Source organism: Malaya genurostris, chromosome 1, assembly GCF_030247185.1.
Source record: "Malaya genurostris strain Urasoe2022 chromosome 1, Malgen_1.1, whole genome shotgun sequence".
NCBI lineage: Eukaryota > Metazoa > Arthropoda > Insecta > Diptera > Culicidae > Malaya > Malaya genurostris.
Genome location: NC_080570.1, coordinates 46,565,599 through 46,590,487, shown reverse-complemented (window position 1 = coordinate 46,590,487; position 24,889 = coordinate 46,565,599). Strand labels below are relative to the sequence as shown.

The window sequence follows — 24,889 nt, the reverse complement described above, 5'->3', positions numbered from 1 at the left end:
TTAAGGCACAATGCGTTAGCTCTATGATGCCAAAGGCATTTTGTAATAATAAGAATTGTGTAGGTGCTGGCCTCTCATGTTTTACTGGTGACGTTGCTACTCAATGGTAGTGGCCGTATGCTTGTCCGTATGGGTCCACGGAAGACACCCCCGAGTCAAAGACTCGGCCAGTGGCCCGCGTGCTAGTTATCGACAGGAGTGGTCCTCCGTTCTTGGAATCAGCCAGGTGACGTGAAAATGTATCAAAAATTGCTGCATCCTTCAGTGGGTCCGCGGAAAACACCCCCAGGCTGCAAAGACCTGGCGGGTGGCCCGCATGTGAATCATCGACTGGAGCGGCTTTCCGTGGCAATGATGGTGATGTTGCCGAATGGTATGAAGAAAAAAAAAATAGAGAATTAATTGTTGTGGAAAACGGATTGTTAAAGTAGGGTATGGGAACGAAATAACTAATAACTACAAATATTTAGTTAGTTGACATCGAGATGGTGAAGAGACTGGGGAAAGGGGAGCGAAAAGTTAGTAACAGCAAAAAGATCTTGTTAGTATCGATAAAGATGGTAGACAGACGGGGGATTGGGAGAATCGGGCGGATGTTAGTGTCGAACCTATAGGTGAAGAGTATTCTTAGTCTCGAAAAGAGTAAGGAAAACTTTCTATGCCAAATACAACGGATCACACTTGTATATTAATGTGTTTAAGGTATTGGTAAATGAGAAGCATATAGGAACTATCCCGACTCGCCAACACATCCCGAACCGGAACCTCAGGCGGTCTACCTCGGGCCCTAAGGGATTCCAGAAGCTCCGACCTGGCGTCACGATACTCTACGCACGACCACACGACATGCTCGATGTCCTGATAACCGTCGCCACAGGTGCAGAGACTGCTCTCCACGAGCCCAATACGCCGGAGATGTGAGTTGAATGTATAGTGATTTGACATGAGCCGTGACATAACGCGAATGAAATCACGACTCACGTTCATCCCCTTGAATCAAGGTTTCGTCGATACCTTAGGGATAATGGAGTGTAGCCATCGTCCCAGTTCGTCATTCGTCCATGTAGTTTGCCAACTTTCGAGAGTTTTCTGACGAGAAATACTGAAAAATTCATTGAAGCAGATTGGTCTTTCATAAATATCACCTTCCAATGCGCCCACTTTAGCCAATGAGTCTGCCTTTTCATTGCCCGGAATGGAACAATGCGAAGGGACCCAGACTAACGATATTAAATAAGACCGTTCAGATAAAGTTCTCAAATGTTCCCGTATTTTCCCCAGGAAATATGGGGGATACTTTCCTGGCTTCATTGCCCGGAGAGCTTCTATTGAGCTTAGACTGTCCGTGACAATGAAGTAATGGTCTTTGGGCAAGGTTTCAATGATCTCGAGGGTGTACTGAATAGCAGCTAATTCTGCGACGTAAACTGAAGCCGGATCACTGAGTTTGTAAGAAGCGGTGATGTTTTGATTGAAGATGCCGAAGCCTGTGGACTCGTTGATGTTTGATCCGAAACATTATTGTTGAACATACCAAACCCTGTCGCTTCTTCAATTCGCGATCCGTCCGTGTAAAACATTTTCTCAGAGTCAATATGCCTGAACTTACTTGAAAATATTTTTGGGATTTCCGTCGAGCGTAGATGATCCGGGATTCCACGCACTTCACGCTGCATGGATGTATCGAAAAATAAAGTTGAGTCAGGGGCACTTAGGATGCTGACACGGATAGGAATATATCTTGAAGGGTTGATTTCCTGTGACATATGGTTAAAATATACTGTCATAAATTTTGTTTGAGATCGAAGCTCGACTAGTCGTTCGAAATTATTAATTACCATGGGATTCAGCACCTCACATCTTATTAGCAGGCGTGATGAAAGCTCCCAAAATCGATCTTTTAATGGAAGAACTCCCGCCAGAACTTCAAGACTCATTGTATGTGTCGAGTGCATGCAGCCTAAGGCAATTCGCAAACAACGGTACTGAATTCGCTCAAGTTTGATAGAATGAGAGTTTGCAGCGGAACGAAAACAAACGCATCCATATTCCATCACTGAAAGTATCGTTGTTTGATACAATTTTATTAGATCTTGCGGATGAGAACCCCACCAAGATCCTGTTATTGTTCGAAGAAAATTTACTCTTTGTTGGCATTTCGTTATCAGATACCTAATGTGTCCTCCCCACGTGCATTTGGAATCGAACCACACCCCGAGGTATTTAAAAGTTAAGACCTGTTGGATCATTCTTCCCATCATATGGAGCTGAAGCTGCGCGGGATCATGCTTTCTTGAAAAGACGACTAACTCTGTTTTCTCCGCAGAGAATTCGATACCAAGATGAACAGCCCAAACGGACAAGTTATCTAAGGTATCTTGCAATGGTTTATGCAGATCAATAGCTTTGGGCCCAGTAACTGAAACCACGCCATCATCTGCCAATTGTCTTCGTGTACATGGGGTTACTAGACAGCTGTCAATGTCATTCACGTAAAAATTATAGAGGAGCGGACTGAGGCATGAGCCTTGCGGGAGACCCATGTAGCTAATTCTGAATGTTGCCAAATCGCCATGTGAAAAATACATGCACTTCTCTGACAAAAGGTTGTGCAAATAATTATTTATAACCGCTGGAAGTCCATGTTGGTGGAGCTTGTCTGAAAGAACATCAATGGAAACTGAATCAAATGCTCCTTTAATGTCTAAAAATACAGATGCCATTTGTTGCTTTTGAGCGAAGGCAATTTGGATGTCAGACGAAAGTAATGCAAGGCAATCATTCGTCCCTTTATTTCTACGGAAGCCAAACTGAGTATCTGACAACAAACCGTTCGTCTCGACCCAAGTGTCGAGACGTCGTAGAATAATTTTTTCGAACAATTTTCTGATGCAGGACAACATCGCAATGGGTCTATATGAGTTGTGATTGGAAGCTGGTTTCCCCGGCTTTTGAATGGCGATAACTTTCACTTGTCTCCAGTCAGGCGGAACAATATTTTGCTCAAGAAACTTGTTGAACAATTCCAACAAACGTCTTTTTGCGAGGTCGGACAGATTCTTCACCAAGTTGAATTTAATTCTGTCCAACCCAGGGGCGTTATTGTTACAAGACAAGAGTGCTATAGAAAATTCCATCATTGAAAATGGGTTATTAATAAAACCATTATTTGGAGGAGATTCCCGTATAATGCTTTGCGTAGGAACAGAATCTGGGCAAACTTTCCTAGCAAAGTCAAATATCCATCGGTTCGAGTATTCATCACTCTCATTGCCCACGTTACGATTCCTCATTCGTCTGGCCGTATTCCAAAGAGTGCTCATTGAGGTTTCTCTTGACAAACCTTCGACAAAATGTCTCCAATAGCTACATTTTTTGGCTCGAAGTATGCTCTTGTACTTGGTTTCTAAAACCATAAGTTTTTCAAAATTCTGAGGAGTTCCTCCTCCCCGTTTTAGAAACGTCTTGCAAGCATTTTGTTTTGCGAGTTTAGCCTCTGAGCACTCTTTGTCCCACCAGGGGTTGGGAGGCCTTCTGTTAGTCGTTGGCCCAGGAAAGCGTTTAGTTTGGGATTGTTCTGCTGCCTCCAGAATCGAACAAATGAGGAAGTCATATTCTTCAAGAGGAGGGAGCTCTTCCATTGAATTCAAAATACTGGAGATTCTACTTTGGTATTTAATCCAGTCGATATTTTTTGTCAAATCATATGGAATACTAGCTGAATTAGCAATACATTTGTTACAGCTAATTGAGATGATGATTGGTAAATGATCGCTACCGTGTAAATCAGGCAAAATTTTCCAGGTGCAATCTAGTCGAATTGATGTTGAGCAAAGAGATAGATCTAATGCACTTGGGCGTGCAGGAGGTCTTGGGATCCGTGTCATGCTACCCATATTTAATACCGTCATGCTAAACTTGTCACAAATGTTTTGTATTAAAGATGATCTGCTATCATTGTAAACGGAACCCCACATCATTCCGTGCGAATTTAAATCCCCCAGAATCAATCGTGGAGCAGGAAGGGCTTCAACCATTTCATTAAGCTGTCGCTGTCCAACTTGTGCTTTTGGAGGAATATAAACCGAAGCTATGCAAATATCTTTGCCTTTAATGTTTATTTGGCAAGCAACAACTTCTATACTAGAAGTTGAAGGGATGTTTAACCTATAAAAGGAATAGCATTTCTTAATTCCCAAAAGCACTCCACCATACGGAGAGTCTCTATCGAGACGTATAATGTTAAAATCATTAAAATTTAAAGCTATGTTTGAAGTAAGCCATGTTTCGCATAAAGCGAATACATCACATTTTTGACTATGCAATAAAATTTTAAATGAATCAAGTTTTGGCATGATGCTTCGACAATTCCACTGCAGGACAGTGATTGTATCATTTGCGGCGGGTGATAAATTATCCATCAAAAGATACAAAACCTGTGACAATTGGCAATTGAGCTGATAACTGCTTCAAAAAATTTCTAGCTATTGGAAGGAATGCCATTATGAGGGTCTTTAAGGGTTCAGATATATTGAATGCTGAGAAAATCCATTCAACAATTTCCGAAAACTTCAGTAATCCTGTTGGTGGCTGTGAAATGGAGCCCACAGGATTATTACCTTTTTCTGTGCTAGATCCTGGATTGGTTTGTGAATTTGACAAACCAGGAGGCACAGTCTTTGGTTTTGACTTTTTTTGTTTAACACGGGGATCTTTTTTTGAAGATGAAACTTTAGGTGTCTTTTTTGGTAATTTGGAAGAAGACTTCTTTCTCTTAACTGACCCTTGGGTAGTGATAAACGAATTGCCTTCACTATTTTCGTCAGAGTCAGAGTCCTCTGTTTCCTCTAGATTTGAAAACCCGTTTACGGTTTCCAAAGGGGGGACATCAATGACCGTTTTAAGCATTTCTGCATATGTGCGCTTAGACCGTGCTTTTAAAGAAAGCTTAATTTTGTCTTTGTGCACTTTAAATGCAGTGCATACTGAAATATCCTCATTAGGACTTTCCACACAATAAATACATTTTTCAATTTCCTTGTTGCAATCATTATCTTTATGAGGTCCTTCACACTTAATACATTTTGGTTTATTGCTACAGTAAGTAGCTGTGTGTCCGAATTTTTTGCAGTTCGTACAATTCATTACATTTGGAACAAAAAGCCGAACAGGGAGGCGAATTTTATCGACATAGACATGGGACGGCAACGCAGATCCGGCAAATGTCACTCGAAACGAGTCTGATGGGCGATAAACTTTTTTTCCCTCTTCATAAACTACTGAGTACAGTTGTTTGCACTCCAGTATTTTCACACCCTCAAGCATAGAGTTCTTGAAACGACCAACACCATGCTTGAGTAAATCATCTACCGAAAGACTCGCTTCGGTAACAACACCGTCAATTTCGACATCTTTGGAGGGTATGTAAACTTTATACTCTTTAATGAAATGTTCCGAAGAGACAATATCATTCGCGTGTTTCAAATTATTTACCACAACACGAATTTTATCGTTATTTACTTTTATGATCTCTTTGATTGAAGAGTATCGTGATGTCAAACCTTTAGAAATTTGGTAAATGTTTAATGGCTTTGATATACGTCTAAAAAAGACTATCCAAGGCCCAGAAGAGCTCTCCTGATATTTTTTCGTTCGTGGGGGTATAGGATTCATGCTAGGATTTACGTCCATGGATTCATCCATCACATTAAAATTTTTAATCAAACTTTAAAATAAAAAATGAAACCAACACTACACAGTACTCAATCAAAAGGAAAAGAAAAAACTTCTACCTTAAAATTGTTGTCTATCTCCGTTGCACTGCCGTGTAGATCCTCGTTGCTCTAGATGTTCTTGTTGGATGCTGATTGTTGGATGTGATGCTACTGCTACCTGACATCCAGCACCACTCGATTTCCGATTTACTTTTGTCTTCGCCAGCTGCAACCAGCGCAGGTCACCGGTGTATACCTGCGTGTTGTATGGCAGTGGAAAGACCGAGTTGTCTTGTCTCCTTCTTCCTTGTGCTCCGCACCGATATGCTTCTGCACCGAAGTGCCTTCGCACCGGTGTGCTTTTGCACTCTCCTGCTTCTGTGTGCCTTTGCACTCTTCTTCTTCAATGTGCCTTTGCACTCTCCTGCTCAGCACTTGTGGCTGTATATTGTGGCCTGGGTAGAGCTTGGGAAACGCCCTTTGTTGTTTCCTTCACCAGCTTGGCCCAGCACTAGGGCTCTCTTATGCAGCACGATTTTACGTTTTAACGGCTGCTGCCAACAGGTCTCTACCTGTAGTTCAACCGTTGTCGTATTTAACACGTGTAAACTAACCAGCGTTATTAAACTGTACGCTTCTATACACAACCTTCTCGGTTGAACGGCTATTACTGAATGACCAACGGCACCTTGGGATGTCACATAAAGCAGTCTTGAACTCAATATCTACACCTCGCTACTAATGAGCAATAGATAAAGAATAAAGTAAAAAATGCGTGAAACAGCGAAAATTGACAATTTTGCGAAAAAGTATTGCTCAAAGGAAGGTCTCTCCTCTAAGATCTGTGATGTAATATTTATACATCTGTGGATATGGCAGTCCTGGGTACAATTATCAGCTGATGGTGCTCGTGATCATGAACCAGCGAATGAAACACAGCAGTCCTCCTGCCGTACCGCTCTGCAATTTGCCCTTACACGTTGCTTTTGTTCTCAGCAGAACAATCACACACACATAGGCGAAGGCATGCATCAAATCATTTCGACGAGTCACTCACGTTCTCGCGCTACAATACAAAATTTCTGTGGACATTTAATTGAGCAATTTTACATCTGTACCGCACACTAGGATGCGGTGGGTACGTATATATTGGCATATGGAACAAACATTTACAACTTCGTATATTCACAGCGCATGGTATAAAAAACCTGCTTTTATCCACCTAGTTGTGTAATGAGGCCTTTCTCATATATAATACGGTGGTATTCTATTTAAAATGTTTCTCTTCGATTTTTGAAAGGATTGTTTGTGCATTAACTAGTATAACAAAGAGAATGAAACAGTTTTCTGGTTAGGCCATTTATTAGAAAACGAAGTGGGTTCACTATTATATGCATTTCCACCAGCTATCGATTTGTGTAGTTTTGAGACCAGTTTAGAACTTATTTACGGTTTTTGTTTCGCCGGTTCAAGTGACGGTGTACAATAATGAACATACTTTACTCTATAACTCCGGAATCGGAAGTCGGATCCGGACGATATTCAGGAATTACATATGAGACTGTAAGACCTTCCATTTCAATTCATTTCGGTTCAGCCATCTCCGAGAAAACCTAGTGAGATTATTTGACACACACACACTCACACACACACACACACACACACACACACACACACACACACACACACACACACACACACACACACACACACACACACACACACACACACACACACACACACACACACACACACACACACACACACACACACACACACACACACACACACACATACATTGCTCAGCTCGATGAACTGTGTCGAATGATTTAACACTTTAACAAGTGATTGCATAACCTTTCTATATGAGAATGACAAAAAGATTCGAATGAGTTTCATTTCGGCGAAACAAAACGTGATTGATTTTCATGAATTATAATAAATATTTTCGAATATTTTCAGCTAAACTTTTTGTCCTCTTATTAATTTTTCAACATTGACCATGAGATTAACTCGGCGCAATGTACATCATTTTTTTTATTTATTATTTTATGTGCATCATTTATTTTTCTTATATGTTGGCAATGGAATTAACCCGACGCAATTGTAATTCTTTTTATTAACATTGACCATAAGCATAAACTCAGTGCAATGTACTTCATGTTGTCCAATAGCAATGAGCTGAACGCTACTCAAACTTTACTATCAATTTTTTTCTATTCATGAATACTTTGTGTATTTTAATCCTTCATTGAATATTGATTATGAGATGAACTTGGCTCCTATTCGAGAAATTAAAACGAAGAATTAGAAACACGTGCGTGATGTCGGTGGAGCGTTTTCACTGGGACAATATTTTATTTAGGGTACACGTTAATATATTTCAAATTGAAAAAAAAACTATTTTACTCTTTTGGATGGGAAGTGGACTCCATCTTGTATTGTATTGCGTTCAGCACGGTTGTATCTTGCAAAAATTATGGACATCTCTAGAAAACCAAATGCAAAACTACAAATATATAAATTTTTGGCAGGCAATACTAATAATAATGCTTTAATTAAAATCAAGTGAAGAAAACTCTTAGGGCAAAATTGAGAAAATCTTTTAGTTGGCTAAATCACCTAATTCTTTGGGTCCCGGCTCATTGCTCCATTTTAGGCAATGAAAGAGCCGATATTTTAACCAAATGTGGTGCTATTGAGGGTGAAATTTATGAGAGATTAATTGCTTTCAACGAATTCTATAGCGCGTCTCGCCAAAGAACACTTCCCAGCTGGCAAGCTTCTTGGGAACAAGACGTTCTGGGTCGGTGGATGCTCTCAATTATTCCTAAAATATCGACAAAGGCATGGTTCGTGGGACTGGATGTGAGTAGAGATTTCATTCGTGTGATGTCCAGATTCATGTCCAATCACTACACGTTAGATGCACATCTCCTTCGAATTGGACTTTCCGAGACTAATCATTGTGCTTGTGGCGAAGGTTATCGCGATATTGACCATGTTGTTTGGACATGCGTGGAGTCAGATGTGATGTCAGATCTCAAATAATAAATTCCTTGCGTACCAAAGGTAGACTATCCAATGTCACAGTTCGCGACATTCTTGCTTGTCGTGACGTTCCTTACATGAAACTTCTTTATTATTTCATTAAGTCCATTGGAGTTCCAATTTAAATTTTATTTTATGTTAGACCTCTTTCTCTTCCATGAGTTCAACCAATAGCCAGCTTTATTATATGAATAATAGTTATAAGATCATGTACAAAATAAATGTATTTTATATAATGTAATTTATAATAGCAAATCGCTTGATAAAAACAGTGTTTAGATTAACTAATGAACACCGACATACTAATATGATATTCGAAATGTATTAGGTTTAAAGTACTATGTATTGTGGATGCCACGGCGAAGAAAAAAAAATCACCTAATTCTATTCTGACCATACTAGCACAGATATCGAGTTGCTGCTAAAACTGAATCAATTACCGTACAGATAGATACTTTTCGGTATCGTGCTTCTACGCCACGTAATTTAAAAATACCACCGAGTGCCCCGCAAGGCAAACGAACTTGTCCCACATTCTGGCCATTCTCAATCACAGTCCAAACCCGACGGAAATAGTCCAAATCCACGATGTGGCATTAGCATTGTAAAAAGTGCTATCGAGCGTTAAGCTCTTCTGTCAGTGCAGAGAGTAGCGTGGAAGTTCGTGATTGCGGCAGTAAATTTCCGCTGACTTAACGGCCTCCGCCGATCCGTTGGTGGAGGTGGAGAATGGTGGCGGACGACCCTCGCACACCGACGGCGACGACGATACAATTCATTGTTGAACTATTTACCGACTCTGTCTGCACATATCTAGGTACTAGAACCGAGCGGCGGACCCCTAAAAATGTGTGTTTGCCTAGTTTCTCCGCGATCCCGAACTGAACATTGGCAATGTTTGTTTTGAGACAGGGAATGACTATCGAACTGATTTTTTCTAATTATGTTGAATGAATTAGTGTACTATACATTTTGCGACTAGAAAGTATGACATTCAGCTATCCAATCAATTTGTGGAATTCTTCGTCCAACACGAAAAATAGCCGAATAACCAAATTGTTCACTTCCGAGTAGAAGCCAAGAACATGCACAGCGGAAGTGATGGCAAACTCACTTGCCTTCATTATCCAATTTGATTTTCACATCACAATCAATCACACGCCGGATGACGAGTCGGTGCTCTTCGGTGCCGAACTCATCGGGTCATGAGTTTTTCGGTCCGATAACAGTCGATTTCTACCATATTCCGGGGTTCCGATCAAAAGTGGAAGCTTCCGGTTCGCGTATTTAATATGATTCGATAGGATGAATGTACAGTTTGATTCCCAATCGGGATTCCTGTAGATTCTGTCGTGTGCGCGAACGAGACGGAGAAAATTAGATCTCGTCGGCGACGTGATAATTCCTTGTTGAGCCAAGCGGGATGGGATGAATTATTATGTTTACAGGTAATATGTTACGTTTCCGACAATATTATGACTGCACCTAATAAATCAAACCAAACTGTATCATCGGTGGTGGTGCAGTGTTGCACGGCAATGCAATTACCCTTAGTTGCAGGCCTTCGAACGTAAACTTCGTAATGGTTTTTGTTTTTTTTTACCCAATCAAAGTAAAATGTAAATAAATCGGTAACGGACGGGAACGATGAAACACAAAATAACCACGTCCACGCACCTGCAGAATGTCGATTACGTGATTTATGTGAGAAGTTTAGAAAAGTGTACGAAGGAAAAGCGAGAAAATTGCCGGTATATTTGAACATGCGAAACCGGTAATTTATACCAGAAGTTGTTTTAGTTGGAGCTCCGGTGTTTCAATTGACAGGCTATGGATTGCAAGTAATGGTGTACACATCAATAGAACGAAAGAGTAAACTTTTTGGACTACGTCGGTGGATGAAACAAAATTGAACAGCTACATTTTCACTAACACTAACAATCCTGCTAATCGCCGGGTACAGATTTCAGGTTTTAAAGAGAAAATATACAGCGATTGAAAAGAGTTACTTCGTATCTTTCACGCTCATAATATCATAAAGTAACTGTGATGTAATATCTAATCGTACTTGACTACTGGTTATACCATATTATTCTCACTCTGTGCAAAGTTATTTAAATTTACTATGAATCTGATTAGAGGACGGTTCACGATGCGTGGAAGATGAGCGTTGTTTTATCTAAGTAAGCTAATTCTGTTCCTAAATCTTAACATTAATTTTCCAACCGATGATTTATCTATTTTCCTTGATGCCAAATGTCTTAGATTTGCACAAAACGTCGAGATCTAGTTTCATTTCGAGAAAAAAAATTAATAATCGATTCTTAGATTTCCAATTGTAGAAGAGAAAAGCAATATTATTGATCTTACTTCAAATGGAAACATTCAATATGACAACTTGATTGTCAAACGATATCATTTCGATCATATGTGAACACTTCGACATGATATGCATATCATCTCGGTATATCAAGTGATATCAGCGCTAATGTGAACACAGTATCAGTCCCAGGTCTGATCATCTAGGAATTCTCTGTATAATTTCAGCTAATCCCGATCACTTTTTACCTTCTTTTTATAAATATAAAAAATTGGTATAGAATTCGCTCAAACTTTAGAAAAATTTTCCGAGGCCCGGAAAAGGGGCCGAATGTCATATACCTATTGACTCAGCTCGACGAACTGAGCAAATGTCCGTGTGTGTGTGTGTGTGTGTGTGTGTGTGTGTGTGTGTGTGTGTGTGTGTGTGTGTGTGTGTGTATGTGTGTGTGTCTGTATGTGTGTTGTCAACTAAGAGGTCGAGATCTCAGAGATCAAATGGATGGAGATTTCCCCGTCACCCTGAACGCTATTTAATGGTTTTAAGATCGGATTTTTACTTTTTGAATTATACAATTGACCTTGAAAACAGAATATGTTTCTATACTTAGATTCCACAAGGTAATAGATATCCAACGTGCCATAGATTGTTAAATTCCGTCCATTTTTAATGGAGATATCGAAATTTTTGTGTAAGCGACTTTTTCCCATATTCCAGCAGTAGAAGTATTAAGCGCTGTCTGGCAAAGAAATACTTGGGAGCAACATAAAACACGATTTTTTATACTGTTACAAACATTTGTTTCTAAGTACCCAAAAGAATGTGTACCAGTAACCTTATGTAGGAGTATACGGCTTTTCATATGAATCTGAGTTTGTAGAAAACGGTTGAGTCATCTTCGAAAAAATTGAGTGAAATTATTTATCACACACGCATTTGCTTATCTCGACGAACTGATTCGAATGGTATATGTCATCATCGTAAACCAGATGATGGCAGCATTTTCGAGTTGAAAGCAATTCCATAATTATATTGTTTTAAACTACGTACTGCAATAAATGCTAGAAGAACATAGCACCCAACACCCATATGTCATATTCGAACGATTATGTTGCCAAAAACGAACCGTGCTAGAATCGGTCCGAGGCAAAATAACATTAAGTTTTGACATAAAACTTCGTATAACTCAAAAAGTAAGCATCCGATCTCAAAACCATTCTACAGCGTTCAGGTTGACGGAGAGACCTTGCATTTGCGACTAGTTTGATCAAAATCGGTCCAGCTATCTCTGAGATCTCGACCTCATAGTTTACAACACACATACAGACACACACACGGACATTTGTTCAGTTCGTCGCGCTGAATTTATTGGTATATATATATATATATATATATATATATATATATATATATATATATATATATATATATATATATATATATATATATATATATCTATATATATATATATATATATATATATATATATATATATATATATATATATATATATATATATATATATATATATATATATATATATATATATATATATATATATATATATATATATATATATATATATATATATATATATAAAGGTAAAAAATACACGAGTTCCTCGTTCTCAAAGACCGCTGGATCAATTTTCTTAAACCTAAATTTAAATTAAAGATGTAGTAAGTAATCACATTTCAACCAAATCCAATTTCTGGTTCCAGAGTAACGAGGTTAAATGTGTAAAAAACTAAAAAAAATGCAATTCTCAGAAACTGGAATATTTTCCGCATATTTTGATTAAAATAAAATCTGTTATAATCCCTGTGCTTCCTATTGATTAGATATTTATTCAGATCCCACTTCCAGCTTTTAATTCACTTAGTGGTGTGATGGTGCCTTTCTTATTACTATTTCACGAGAAATCGTAGCAAGTCTCATATTGGACATTTGGATAACTGTTTCCGGAACCGGAATCGGAAGACTGTCAGTAAGTTTTTAGGGCCATTAAATAGCCAGGCCTACAAGTTTAAATAGTTTTACAATCTGCATCGAAAATTTCGTACTATATTTTGTCGTACTCTATATGACATTTCTCTATACTACTTTTATGTACGAGATTCGCTGCGGACTCGCTCGAGGGCGCCATGCTAGCAAAAAAGAATGTTGCCAATGATTTGTTCGGGGAATGTGAGAGCTGAATATCTTGTTAATATGATGTCTTTGGTCACCGTTCATTTGTTTGGTTATATACTAATAAGACCTCTCTTTACCACGTGTACGAAATCGCACACAGCGTACTTCGTTCGTAGAAGCGGTGTTGTGTTCTTCCGTACCTACCGAACAATCATCGCATGTAGGTACCGAACACACATCACCTTGTAATTTCGGAGCCGGAAGTCAGATTCGGATGATATTCAGAAGTTATGTATGGAATCCAGAGATGGACAAGAACTATATTTCAAAATGCACTATTTTGAGTTATTTTTGCAACTGTACGAGAGCAAATCCTTAACGGAATCATAAGACCTTTCATATGAAAATAAAGCTTGTAAAAATCGTTCAGTTCAGGGTTTGTGACCACTATTTCCAGAAACGGAAGTCGGGGATCTATCTTGTAAATAAATATTAGATATAAAAATCAATAAAATAGTAGTATTTACGAGTGAAGCGATGTCGATTTTTTTGACTTCACGAATAAAAGAGACAAAATACATTCGCTATACTGCAATATGTTATAATTTTAATACCATGCAACACCAATGTTTAATAACTTACAGCACATGATTTCTCATCCTCTGAAGCCTACCTTGCTATATTTTGCATAAGTAATATACAATAGCACAGAGAACAGAAATCCAAGTAGAGATTTCAATTTGTGTAAGAAATTTAACGATTGTTTTGAAAAGTAATCACCAAGTAGCAATTTTCCTGTAGAGGCGCTACGAGCAGTCCAGTAATCCCTTATGGGTTCTTGCGTTCGAGCTTTCATACAATGGTAATTCATGCGTGCAAAGTCGTGCGCAACGGTGGTTTTAAACGGATTTTTACTTGTATGCTTTACACAGCTTTTTTGAAAATGTTTGTGTTGGCTTGGATGTCTGTTCTCTGTGACAATAGCTCATCCTACAAAAGTCACAGTCTTGGCATTATATTCCTTTCGTGGAATTTGGCCTTTCTGTTTCAACAGACTTCAGCAGCCGATTCATAGCGTACAGAATCATAGCATGGCTAGTACTATGGATCCTACTGATACTAAGAATCCTTCGAGGTCGGGGCTCGAACATACGACAGCTGGCTTGTAAGACCAGCGTCCTATGCATTGAACCGCCAACCCGGGACCTACATAGGGCGTTAAAAAACTTACATTTGTTGCTCAATAACCTCACAAATATATCGGATTAGATACAACTATTAACTGGCTAGGAAAACATTTATCATTCATAAAAAATAACAATTTCAAAACCTTTACAATGTCACAAAAATGTTCGAAATCGGTTGTGAAATGTTGGAGTTGTGTCAAAATTAAAGTAAAAAGAGAATTTTGACGTACTTTATTCAGTGATTTCAGTTTTATGGAAAAATATATTTCGTAGAAAAATTCTGGATTTGTAATTCACTCTAAAGAGCGTTAACGTATAGGAAAAAATCGCGAGAGCGTTTTAGGGTTAAAATTATAATTATGAGATTGATCAAATTTGGAAGAGCTATGGCTAATATTCCCGATCCAGGACATATAATCTCATAGAAGACATAATTGACGACTCGTTTGAGAGCTACTATTTGATTATTTGATAAGTTCGCAATGCTCATGGCAAACACTTTTTGTTCCGAAGCTATGATCGAATAAGAGACGTAACCGACATTCCGCTCTTTTTATATGCATTCTTTTTTCTCACTGAAGTTTAATTATCAAATTCAAATATATTATTGCCGATATTTTCGGATCCTGAAATTTTACCGAATAAAAAACGTAAGTGTTGAAATACGCTTTTGTAAATTACTGGAAAAGTTTTTAATAGACCCGAATGAATCTATCTAAACATGTGTAAAAAACAAGAAATCAACGGAAAAATATGCTATATTTCAATGGAATAAAGAGATTTTTATATTTTCAACGACAGGATATTAGTATGCTTTTATTTGTAATAATACCCAGTAGTTGTACTCTTATGAATATTGTTCTGTTCTTACTTTTGGAATAATTGTATCGTTTTCTCTCCGACAAACATTCTTTTAGATAGCAGCATTCCAGCCTACATAATGGAACCTTTCCGTATTGCGACCGTTCCATTAGTATCGACATTCGGAGGCGGTACGCTCTGGTATCATCGATACGAAATCACTAATGAATTCCAACAACTTTAGCATTCCCCTAGCACTTCAACCAATTATGCCAACGGACGAACATCACGTGTGCGGAATATTAATGACTTTGTACACTTCGAGTAGTTATTGATTTATGACACTGATCTGCGAAACCGGTAACTGGTAGCATTTCTTTTATTTTTTTTTTCGAACGGTACTTGATTATTCATTTCACGACCGGGACTTTTGCTTGGACTTGTATAGACACCAAGTGCTACACCGCCCTAGAACTAATATGAATAAATTATTCCGATTCGGATACAGCGACGAAATCTAACGGTGTTTCAAAGAATTTCTTTTTTTTTCATTTCTTACAGGCAATCGATAAATACTAATTAGCAGAAATGACGTACGCTTTTCTCTGGACCTTCTAGGCTCGCCATCATCTGCGTAGTGTTGGCGGTAAGTTTGATTAATTTTTATTTCGGGGAAAACCGAATGGTTTGATTCGTTTTCGGTATAGTCCTTGACATCTATATTTTAGGTGACATAATTATGTTTATTCAAATGAGAATGAGTATAATATTTATTAGTGCGTAACAGGCTTTTTCAATCGTGTAACACTATATGGGATCTTGGAACTAAGATAGATTCGTTAATGATGTTTACTTATTGAATATTAGATATCTTAGCAGAATTGAATCTTATCGTAGTATTTATTATGAGTGTGCGTTCAATCAGTACTTTCCCTCGTTGAAAACAAACTGAAACCAAAGAAAAACAATTAGCACTGCACTATACTCGAAAGTGTGCTTTAATTGACGGATTATTTCTTTCATTATGGAAAATTTTCCAATTTTCGTTTATGCTGTATGTGCTGTAGGAGAACAAGCAACTATTAACGAACGTCAGGACTCTCTCATTTAGAATTAAACTGATTTGAAGGGTGAATGAAAACAGTAATTTGTTCAGTAAGCATCGATTTGCCAGGGGTTGACAAAAATGCGAATTGTCCGATATCCGTGCTGATATGGTTTAGTATATTTTCAACGTTTACTAACCCATTCAATTAATAATCGGGTTCAAGAACAAAACAGAGTCAAAAGTACATAAAATGGTGGATGGTACCGGTGTAAAATAAATGACAAAAACAGCTGTACATAAAATAGTAGTTTTTGAAGCTATGTTTGTTACGAAGTTTTTTGAGGCCTATCTGAGCAAAGGTACTATGGAATTTCTATTGTTCCGTTTATAGAGGTTTTAACCTTGAAGTCATTCGCCTCCTCGGGAACATAGAAAAACTTTCTGACACTATGTGCGGAGGTTGAGAATCGAAGCCAGGCGGGTTGTGTGAAAGGCATCGACTTACCCATCACACTATACCTGTCCCCAATATGAGAAAAATGTTCCATTTGACGAGGCGTTTCACTCGATATTATCGTGAGATGGAAAGTGTTACAATAAGTTAAAGAAGCTAGAAAGCGTTGCATACGAAAATTATTTTAAATTGAGGGTTACAAATCATACGAGTTAGTTTGTGGAAATTATTAATGTTCAAAACCGTTATACGGTAAACGAGTTACGACGTGTTATTTTTGAAAAAGTTATAGGTATTACGAAGTGTTACAAACGTCGCTCTTTTGTTAATTATAGGTGTTACGCAGCGTTACATTTTTGTATGTAACAGACCTTACGAATAGTTGCATGCGTTACTTTTTTGTGAGTTATAAACATTACGAAGCGTTATATGCGTTACTTTTTGTAATTTATAGACGTTGCGAAGCGTTACATGCGTTACGTTTTTGAAAGCTATAGACGATACGAAGCGATACATGCGTAACTTTTTTGTAAGTTATAGGTGTTACGAAGCGTTACATGCGTTACTTTTTGTGAGTTACAGGCGCTACGAAGCGTTACTTGCCGTACTTTTTTATAAGTTATGTGCGTTATGAATTTGTAAGTTATAGGCGTTACAAATCGTTATATGCTTTAATTTCTAGTAAGTTACAAGCATTACAAAGCGTTACTTGCGTTACTATTTCGTGAGTTATAGGCATTACGAAGCGCTACATGTCTAACTTTTTTGTGGGTATAGGCGTTACATGCGTTACTTTTTGGTAAGCTATAGGCGTTACGAAGCGTTACATGTGTTACTTTTTGTGAGTTATAGGCGTTTTGATACTTTACATGGGTTACATGCGTTATGTTTTAATAAGTTGTAGATATTACGGAGCGTTACTTTTTTGTAAGTTATAAATGTTACGAAGCGGTACATGCGTTACTTTTTTGTATGCTGTAGACGTTACGAAGCGTAATTTGTTGTGAGTTATGACGTTACGAAGCTGTACAAGCGTTACTCTTTTGTAAGTTACAAGCGTTATTCGTTTGTACGTCACAAGCGTTACTTTTCATAAGTTTCAAGCGTTACGAAGCGTTACATGCGTTGCTTTTTATGAGTTATACGAAGCGTTACAAGCGTTACTTCGTTTCGCACGACTTTGCACGCATGAATTACCATTGTATTCAAGTTCGTTTTGTTACTTGATGATGACTTTGCCAAACAACCGTGAAATTTTTTACACACATTGACTTGGATGTCTGTTCTCTGTGGTTGAGTTTATCACCAAACAAATACATGAGTTTATAAAGCTACGTAAGCAACAGTTCGAGTTTGTGCCTTCTTTACTAAATGAATGCCGCCAAAATAAACTCATATGAGTCCGTAACGTGCGAAAGATAGGTAAATACTATTGGCTATCTCACGCAAAACTAATTTCACCCTACCCGCCATCTAAGTTTCATTATTTAAATCACACACCTAGAAAACATCGTGTAAATTTACGCCTTCTGAGACCGACATATATGAGCGTCAAAGATAACTCAATTTTACAGTAAATATAACTTATATTTAATTCATTCTGACATACTTTTAAGTGCTAAAACATGTAAATTTACACGTTTGCTTGACATACGGGCGTATATTAATATCATTCTTGTAAAATTCAGTCGTTTCACGGATTACGTTCTAAGAATTGTGTCATATGTAGACTTAAGTCACCTGTAAGTTTCATAACACAGGCTGTTATGGGAAACTCGTATAATATCAATTTTTTGTACAGGGTGTCCCACGAAAAATTTCGAATTTAAAAATGCAATAATAAAAAAACGGTTTGATAGATTTCGAAATTTTTCGTGGGACACAGATCTACATCTGTGACATGAACTGTTCAGTAGAAAATGTGAGAAATTTTATTTTCTTTTGTTTTGAGTAATCATTTTTGATTTTATGAGCTATTTTTTATAATAGTATCGCATATTCGATTAGGTTTGCGCATCTGTACGATATTTTAAGTGACATTTCATAATGTACGCAACAAATCAAATCATTTGATTTTTACATTTTCTAACATATTGAATTTAGAACTGAAAATTTTCATTGTTTCATTGAAACAGAATCTTGGATGCTGCAAAAAACACAGAGGAGGAAAATAATTTTTCTCACACGAAAATAATGATGTTTTATAATAATGATTTTATAAGTGGAAATTTGTTTTTCCTTGCATTTTGACAGATAAACTTGCACACATCATCCTCGCTCACGCACGCCTCTCACCGTGAAACAAAACGTTAGGTCGCCCATAAATTTGTAAATACTTTAATATTTTTTATTTAGAATTTTGTCTTTTATAAAATAAAAATTATCGCACCAACTATTGCTATATAATTACACTCTTAATCTAACATAGATATTTTCATTTTAAATGTGTCATTGTTTATTATGATACACACTATTGAAGCGATGACAACACAACCGTACTGGGTTCGATGGACTGAGCGTCGAAAATAATCGGTTCTTCGCAATGATCTTCCAGGAATAAGGAAATGAAGCCTCATCAAAGGCATTGGACAATCGATGTTATCGAAAAGCAAGTTGAAAACAAAAAGTCGTTGGAGAAAAATTCTACTGTTTCGTAGTGTAGATAGATTGATCAGAGCGCAGCGATTTTCTTGGCTAGGTAATTGAAGATGATTTTGCCAAGGAAGTCTTCGTAGCGCAAATCGAATGAAACATTGTAATTGTTATAGTTTACATTTATAATCGATCGAAAACGCATTTTCAGCGATAATCTAAAAGGTGTTTCACGTTACATTAACGAATTGTTTTTTTTTTTTGAGTGTAGAAAAAAGGTTGACGCTAGTTTGTTACAAGTTAGAAAGCATATAGTCTTTGATACAACATTTGATTCAATACTTGTAAGATATTTTGTCCGCCGCGTGCAAGGCAAATAGATTTTGGACACAAGTAAACAAACCATGGTTGTTAGGAAACCCCTTCCCATTCGATAGCTGGGTCTTTCCATTCAGAAAAATGCACGCTGACTAGACATCGATAAATAGGTGTATTTTACTATCCAGTTTTGGTTTTCATTTGTGTTTCTATCAACATAGAAATCGTTGTTTCGCTGAGTTATGCAATGTTTTTTTTATTTTGACAAACAGTGCGTTCCGGAGTCGGGAAAGTGTCCGGTGATCCGCGGTGTGCTTCAATCTCTTCCTGCTTACCTGTCATTGGTTCAGGCTAACCTCGCAACCACGTTCACCTTTCTGCATATATGAAGGCGCGTTATAGACCTAGATTCGTGACCCGTATGGCATCGCGACGGCACCGTAAATGGTGGCACAAATTCACACCTTGCGTTGCCATAGATTCCGTTGTTTGAAGGTTCGTATATCCTGTGAGTAGTTCGTCAATGGGCCTACGAGCCGTCTGTGTCATTTTGCGCTTGGTCCAGCAAGCATTTCCTTCGGTTATTCAGTTGATTGGTTGTTGCTTCCCGCACCGGTTTCAGCGACATCGCGACACTGTACTCAATGGTAACCGGTCAATAAATCCTGTTCGTGAGTTTGCCAAAAAGGGCTGAGATCGTGTCGATAGTCGCCAGCTTGAAGTCATAAGCAGTAGGTAATTTAAAAGAAAAGAAAAGAAAAAGATGCAATGATTTGATGGTGCTACAAGGAAAGCCACGAAGGACAACAACAAATTGATGTCTGACAAGCGGTCCGATCGCCGTCACAGGACAGAAAATGCGACTAATTGAACGATCGATGGTTCCATATTTGGGCATGGTTTTGATAACTGGTGAGGTCATCGGGTTGGTCGGTGCAACCGAAAGCAGCATCGACGGCAGTCACACCAACGGCAACATGAATAACTTTCAGCGATTCAGTTTGTACAAGTAAAGATCGACAATTATGTTCAACCGTTTTACGTTTCGGCACAGCCACGCACGCACACATACACTTGCATGGTGTGAAGGATTCTTATTTAGTTCAGGTTTAGATACACTCAATTAAAGTTCAATCGTCAGCAGGCAATCAAGGCCGTCAGGAATCGGTTATGTTTTTCAACTGCATGCGTCTAGTTTTGATGGTGGTAGTGAATCAATTTATGCACTAGAAATGCAAAAGGTTGCTCCACAGATAACAGATATACAGGCTCACATATGAACGGTGTGTAAAATTTGCTCAATCTGCATGGCGAACAATTGCAGATGTCACCACGATCGACACGAGGTGCCACCACGATTTGGGTGCCACTTTCACATGAGACACAATTTTGGGTGCAACATTCACTTCATGCTAGATTTTTGTTTTGCTGTTGGTTAAAATGACAAGTTAGTTTTTGTTTTATTCCGATCGAATTTTTCTGTGATTTATGCGTCATGGAAATAAAGTTGTCTTTAACACTTAGGGAAATCGTGTGATAAGTGTTAAAATTGTTGTAGTTGGAATATTTCTATAACGTAGTGGAACGTTTTGAAAGATCGCGGCGAACAGTCGAATAGTTGGCAGTAGTGTTTCCATCGTATTGCAAATTGGAAATTTACACAGGATTTTGAAAAATTTTGTTCAAGCCTTTATATCTGTTATCTGTGGTTGCTCCCACAATTTGTTGCCAATTTTAGTGTTCCCTTTGAATATTCTTCATCGGCGTGTTAGTAGAGCTCATGTAATTTCTTCTGGAATGATCAAAAAGAACTCAAACCAAAACATTTATTGGCCAATGAATGAGGTGAAGAAACTGTATGTCATTTTGTTTATAAGGATTGCAATTTAATTTACTTGTTATCAGCGTATAAATATTTAAACCTCAACCTAGCTTGGAGAAACTGAATTTTACTTATTTGCATAAAAAAACAGTACCGCCCAGGAAAAGTAACCACAATTGAAAAAAAAATTTCCGGTGTTCGCGAGGTGAAACGATTAAAGGAAGTGTGCTCTTGTTCTTGTCTGTGTCATTAACCTCAAAACAATGCTCCACATAAATATTTACACGGCACATCTGATTCGGGTTGTTCCACTATGTATTTCTGTGTGGTCGGTGGGTGGTTTGCACCACATTTGCTACTATAATGCGAACAGAGCAAACAGGATGGCAACGGCAGGAACCGTGAAACGAAGAGTGTTCATTTTACCAAGTTATTCGACGAAGTTGGCGGTTGAACACTTGAATATTATTGATCTGTATAGCAACCAATATTGTGACACGAATCTAGGAAGGAATTTGTTCTCATCATAATTTATGGAATTAAAATTGAGCTTTGATTCACGGCTGTTTAACTGTAATCCCGTCTATATGTAACCAAAAAACCCGTAACATTGAAACACCACCTAACGGTATTGTTTGCCAAACGTGTTTATGCAAGTATTGCACATGCCCGTGCCGAAACTGGGTCAAACGGTAAAGTGCACGCGACAATACAATCGTCGAAAATAAAACACGAAAAATTCAACAAATCTAGTTCCCCTATTTTGGATGCTTGTTTGGTAGTAATTCAATAATAGTTACCGATTTTTTGAAGGAAAAGAGAAATTTTTTAATTTTAGAAAATCATTTTTCTACTCTATAACTATACTCAGTTTTTTATAACACGAAGTGAGACATATCCGGCAGTAAAGATTCGTTGGTAGGAGAAACTTTTCATTTCTGTCAACACAGATCATAACTTATTTCCAGTTCATAAAAAAGGATACAAACGTGAATTTAACACGCCGCTTAGTGCTATTACAAAGCTGTTCGAACGAGTTGTTCTGGAATTCGTCCTCAACCAACCTCTTCTCCTTCTAGCCATTTGTGACAGATTCTATATCTTGCGGTTTTCAAACTGACGTTATCTACACGGATCCTAATTAGTGCATTTGACGAAGCTTTCCGTGTATAAAAGTAGCATTGATTGCCGTTTCGCTTGACTGCGTGGTGGTTGTGATTCTGAGAAGTTTCTCGTTTTATCTGGGATTAGACAGGGTCGCCAATTTGAATCTCTGATTTTCCCGCTGTATTTCAACGAACGTGAATCATACCTTGGAAGCTCCGTTAATATCGTGATGATGATTCGCCTGGATCATTTCGCCTAAAGCCGTTTCATCTAAATCTATTTCACTGAAAACATCTTTTCAACAAAAGTCAGGTATTACCGAAATCGTTAGTAAAAAGTTTACTGGCTGATCGGCCTAATCTTCACTGAACGTTCGGCAAAAGCTACGACATGGAATTTGTGAATTACTGATCTTTCAGCAATTGAAAGTAAATAAAGAATTCGTTTTGCCTTTCGCTATAGAAATGTATTAGAATTGCTGGTAAACCCAACTTTCGAACGGGGTCTCGGAGACCCATAGTATTATATACCATTCGGCTCAGTTCGACGAGATTGGAAAATGTCTGTGTGTTACGTAACCGACAAAACGCGTAGTTTTTTACCGCGCAATTATCTCATATGGTTAGACCGATTTTAACTAGTTTAGGCTTGAAAGCTACTGTCGGATTATTGATAAAGTTCAAAGATCTAAATGCTGCGACTATTGCTTCCGGAGATATGATGGTATGAATGACGTAACCAACCAAACACGTAATTTTTTTTTACTCTAATATATATAGAGCAGTTCCATGAGAAACTGATATACGATTTCTGAAAATTTCGTAATATTTGGAAAAATCGTTCTCCATCGGAAAATATAAGACCCGTATATTTTTTATTTTGTCATTAGGGTGATCATTTCCATGTTAAGGTGGATCAAAATATTGTTTTATTTTCGATTTTCTTCAAGAAAGACTTACTTTAAAAATCATTACTTTTGAACCAATCGACCGATTCCACTAATTTTTGTATATGTAGTCAATAAGTGCCTATAGTTTTTAGGAAAAATTTGCGAATATTGTAAAGTTGAAGTTTTTGTGTTTGAAAAAGTCAAGTGTTTTTATGGTGAGTGTCGTAGAATTACATGTAAAGTCGAGATTTAGTGTCACCTCGAAAAACTTTTTGTTCTAAATCAACTTTTTGGACGTGAAACAAATCTCAAATTTTTACCAAATCCCAGAAATGTTGATTTTTTCAAATTTTTTTTCGAGACGACAGTACATCTCGACGTTTCATGCAATTCTAAGACTTTTGGAATAAAAAAAAAATGATATCGGAAATTTCATGTAATCACGCACGAAGCGAATCTCGGAAAACGTAATATTGATTGTGGTGATTGAGAGTTACGCATTTTTTTTTCCATAAATACGTTTATTTCTTAAGGCAGTTTACATAAGTTTTTCTTCGCCGTAGCATCACTTTTACATAATATTCTTATCCTAATTTAATTCTAACATAGTCACAACGTTTTGAATTTATTAAAACATATTCTCTTATAGCTTAAATATCATCTTAGGTAACTCGTCATTAATTATGAAATCTACTCGGAAATATTATTTGAACCAAACGATTAACTTCTATAAATTATAAAATAAGCTGTTATTTTCAGACATTTTGTTGATAATTTCATAAACTGTTTCGAGTTTGTTTGTATCATTACATAATTTTTATTCTAATTTAGCTATTGGTTGTACTCATGGACGCAGCTGGGATCAGAACTAAGTCTTAAAAGGGGCCTTTATTAAATTGAAACTCCAATTTTCTTTATGAAATGATAAATAAGTTTCATGTATGAAAGGTCACGAAAAGCAAGAATGTCTCGAACTGGGATATTGGATAGTTTACCTTGGGTACGCAAAGAATTTATTAGTTGAGATCTGACATCACGATACTCCACGCATGTCCAAACGACATGATCAATATCCCGATAACCTTCTCCGCAAGCACAATGATTAGTCTCGGAGAGCCCAATTCGAAGGAGATGTGCATCTAACGTGTAGTGATTGGACATGAGTCTGGACATCACACGAATGAAATCCCTACTCACATCCAGTCCCCTGAACCATGCCTTTGTCGATATTTTCGGAATAATTGAGTGCATCCACCGACCCAGATCATCTCTATCCCAAGATGCTTGCCAGCTGGCAAGTGTTCTTTGGCGAGACGAACTATAGAATTCGTTGAAAGCAATCGGTCGCTCATAAATTTCACCCTCAATAGCACCACGTTTGGCTAAATGATCGGCTCTTTCATTGCCTGGAATGGAGCAATGAGCCGGGACCCAGACTATAGTGATTAGATAA

At 37.7% G+C, this 24,889-nt stretch overlaps 1 protein-coding gene across 4 annotated transcripts in view; it reads left to right on the top strand.

Moving 5' to 3' along the window:
• The window catches only part of LOC131438781 (tubulin polyglutamylase TTLL5), an 87,377-nt gene that overhangs the window by 34,378 nt on the left and 28,110 nt on the right, over positions 1–24,889 (top strand). For 3 of the 4 annotated variants that reach the window (XM_058609050.1, XM_058609041.1, XM_058609068.1), the window contains exon 3: positions 15,768–15,852. The gene's annotated coding sequence lies outside the window, so the exon portion shown is untranslated. Of the gene's footprint in view, positions 1–15,322; positions 15,567–15,767; positions 15,853–24,889 lie in introns of all 4 variants that reach the window. The other variant, XM_058609059.1, reaches the window with a different exon arrangement.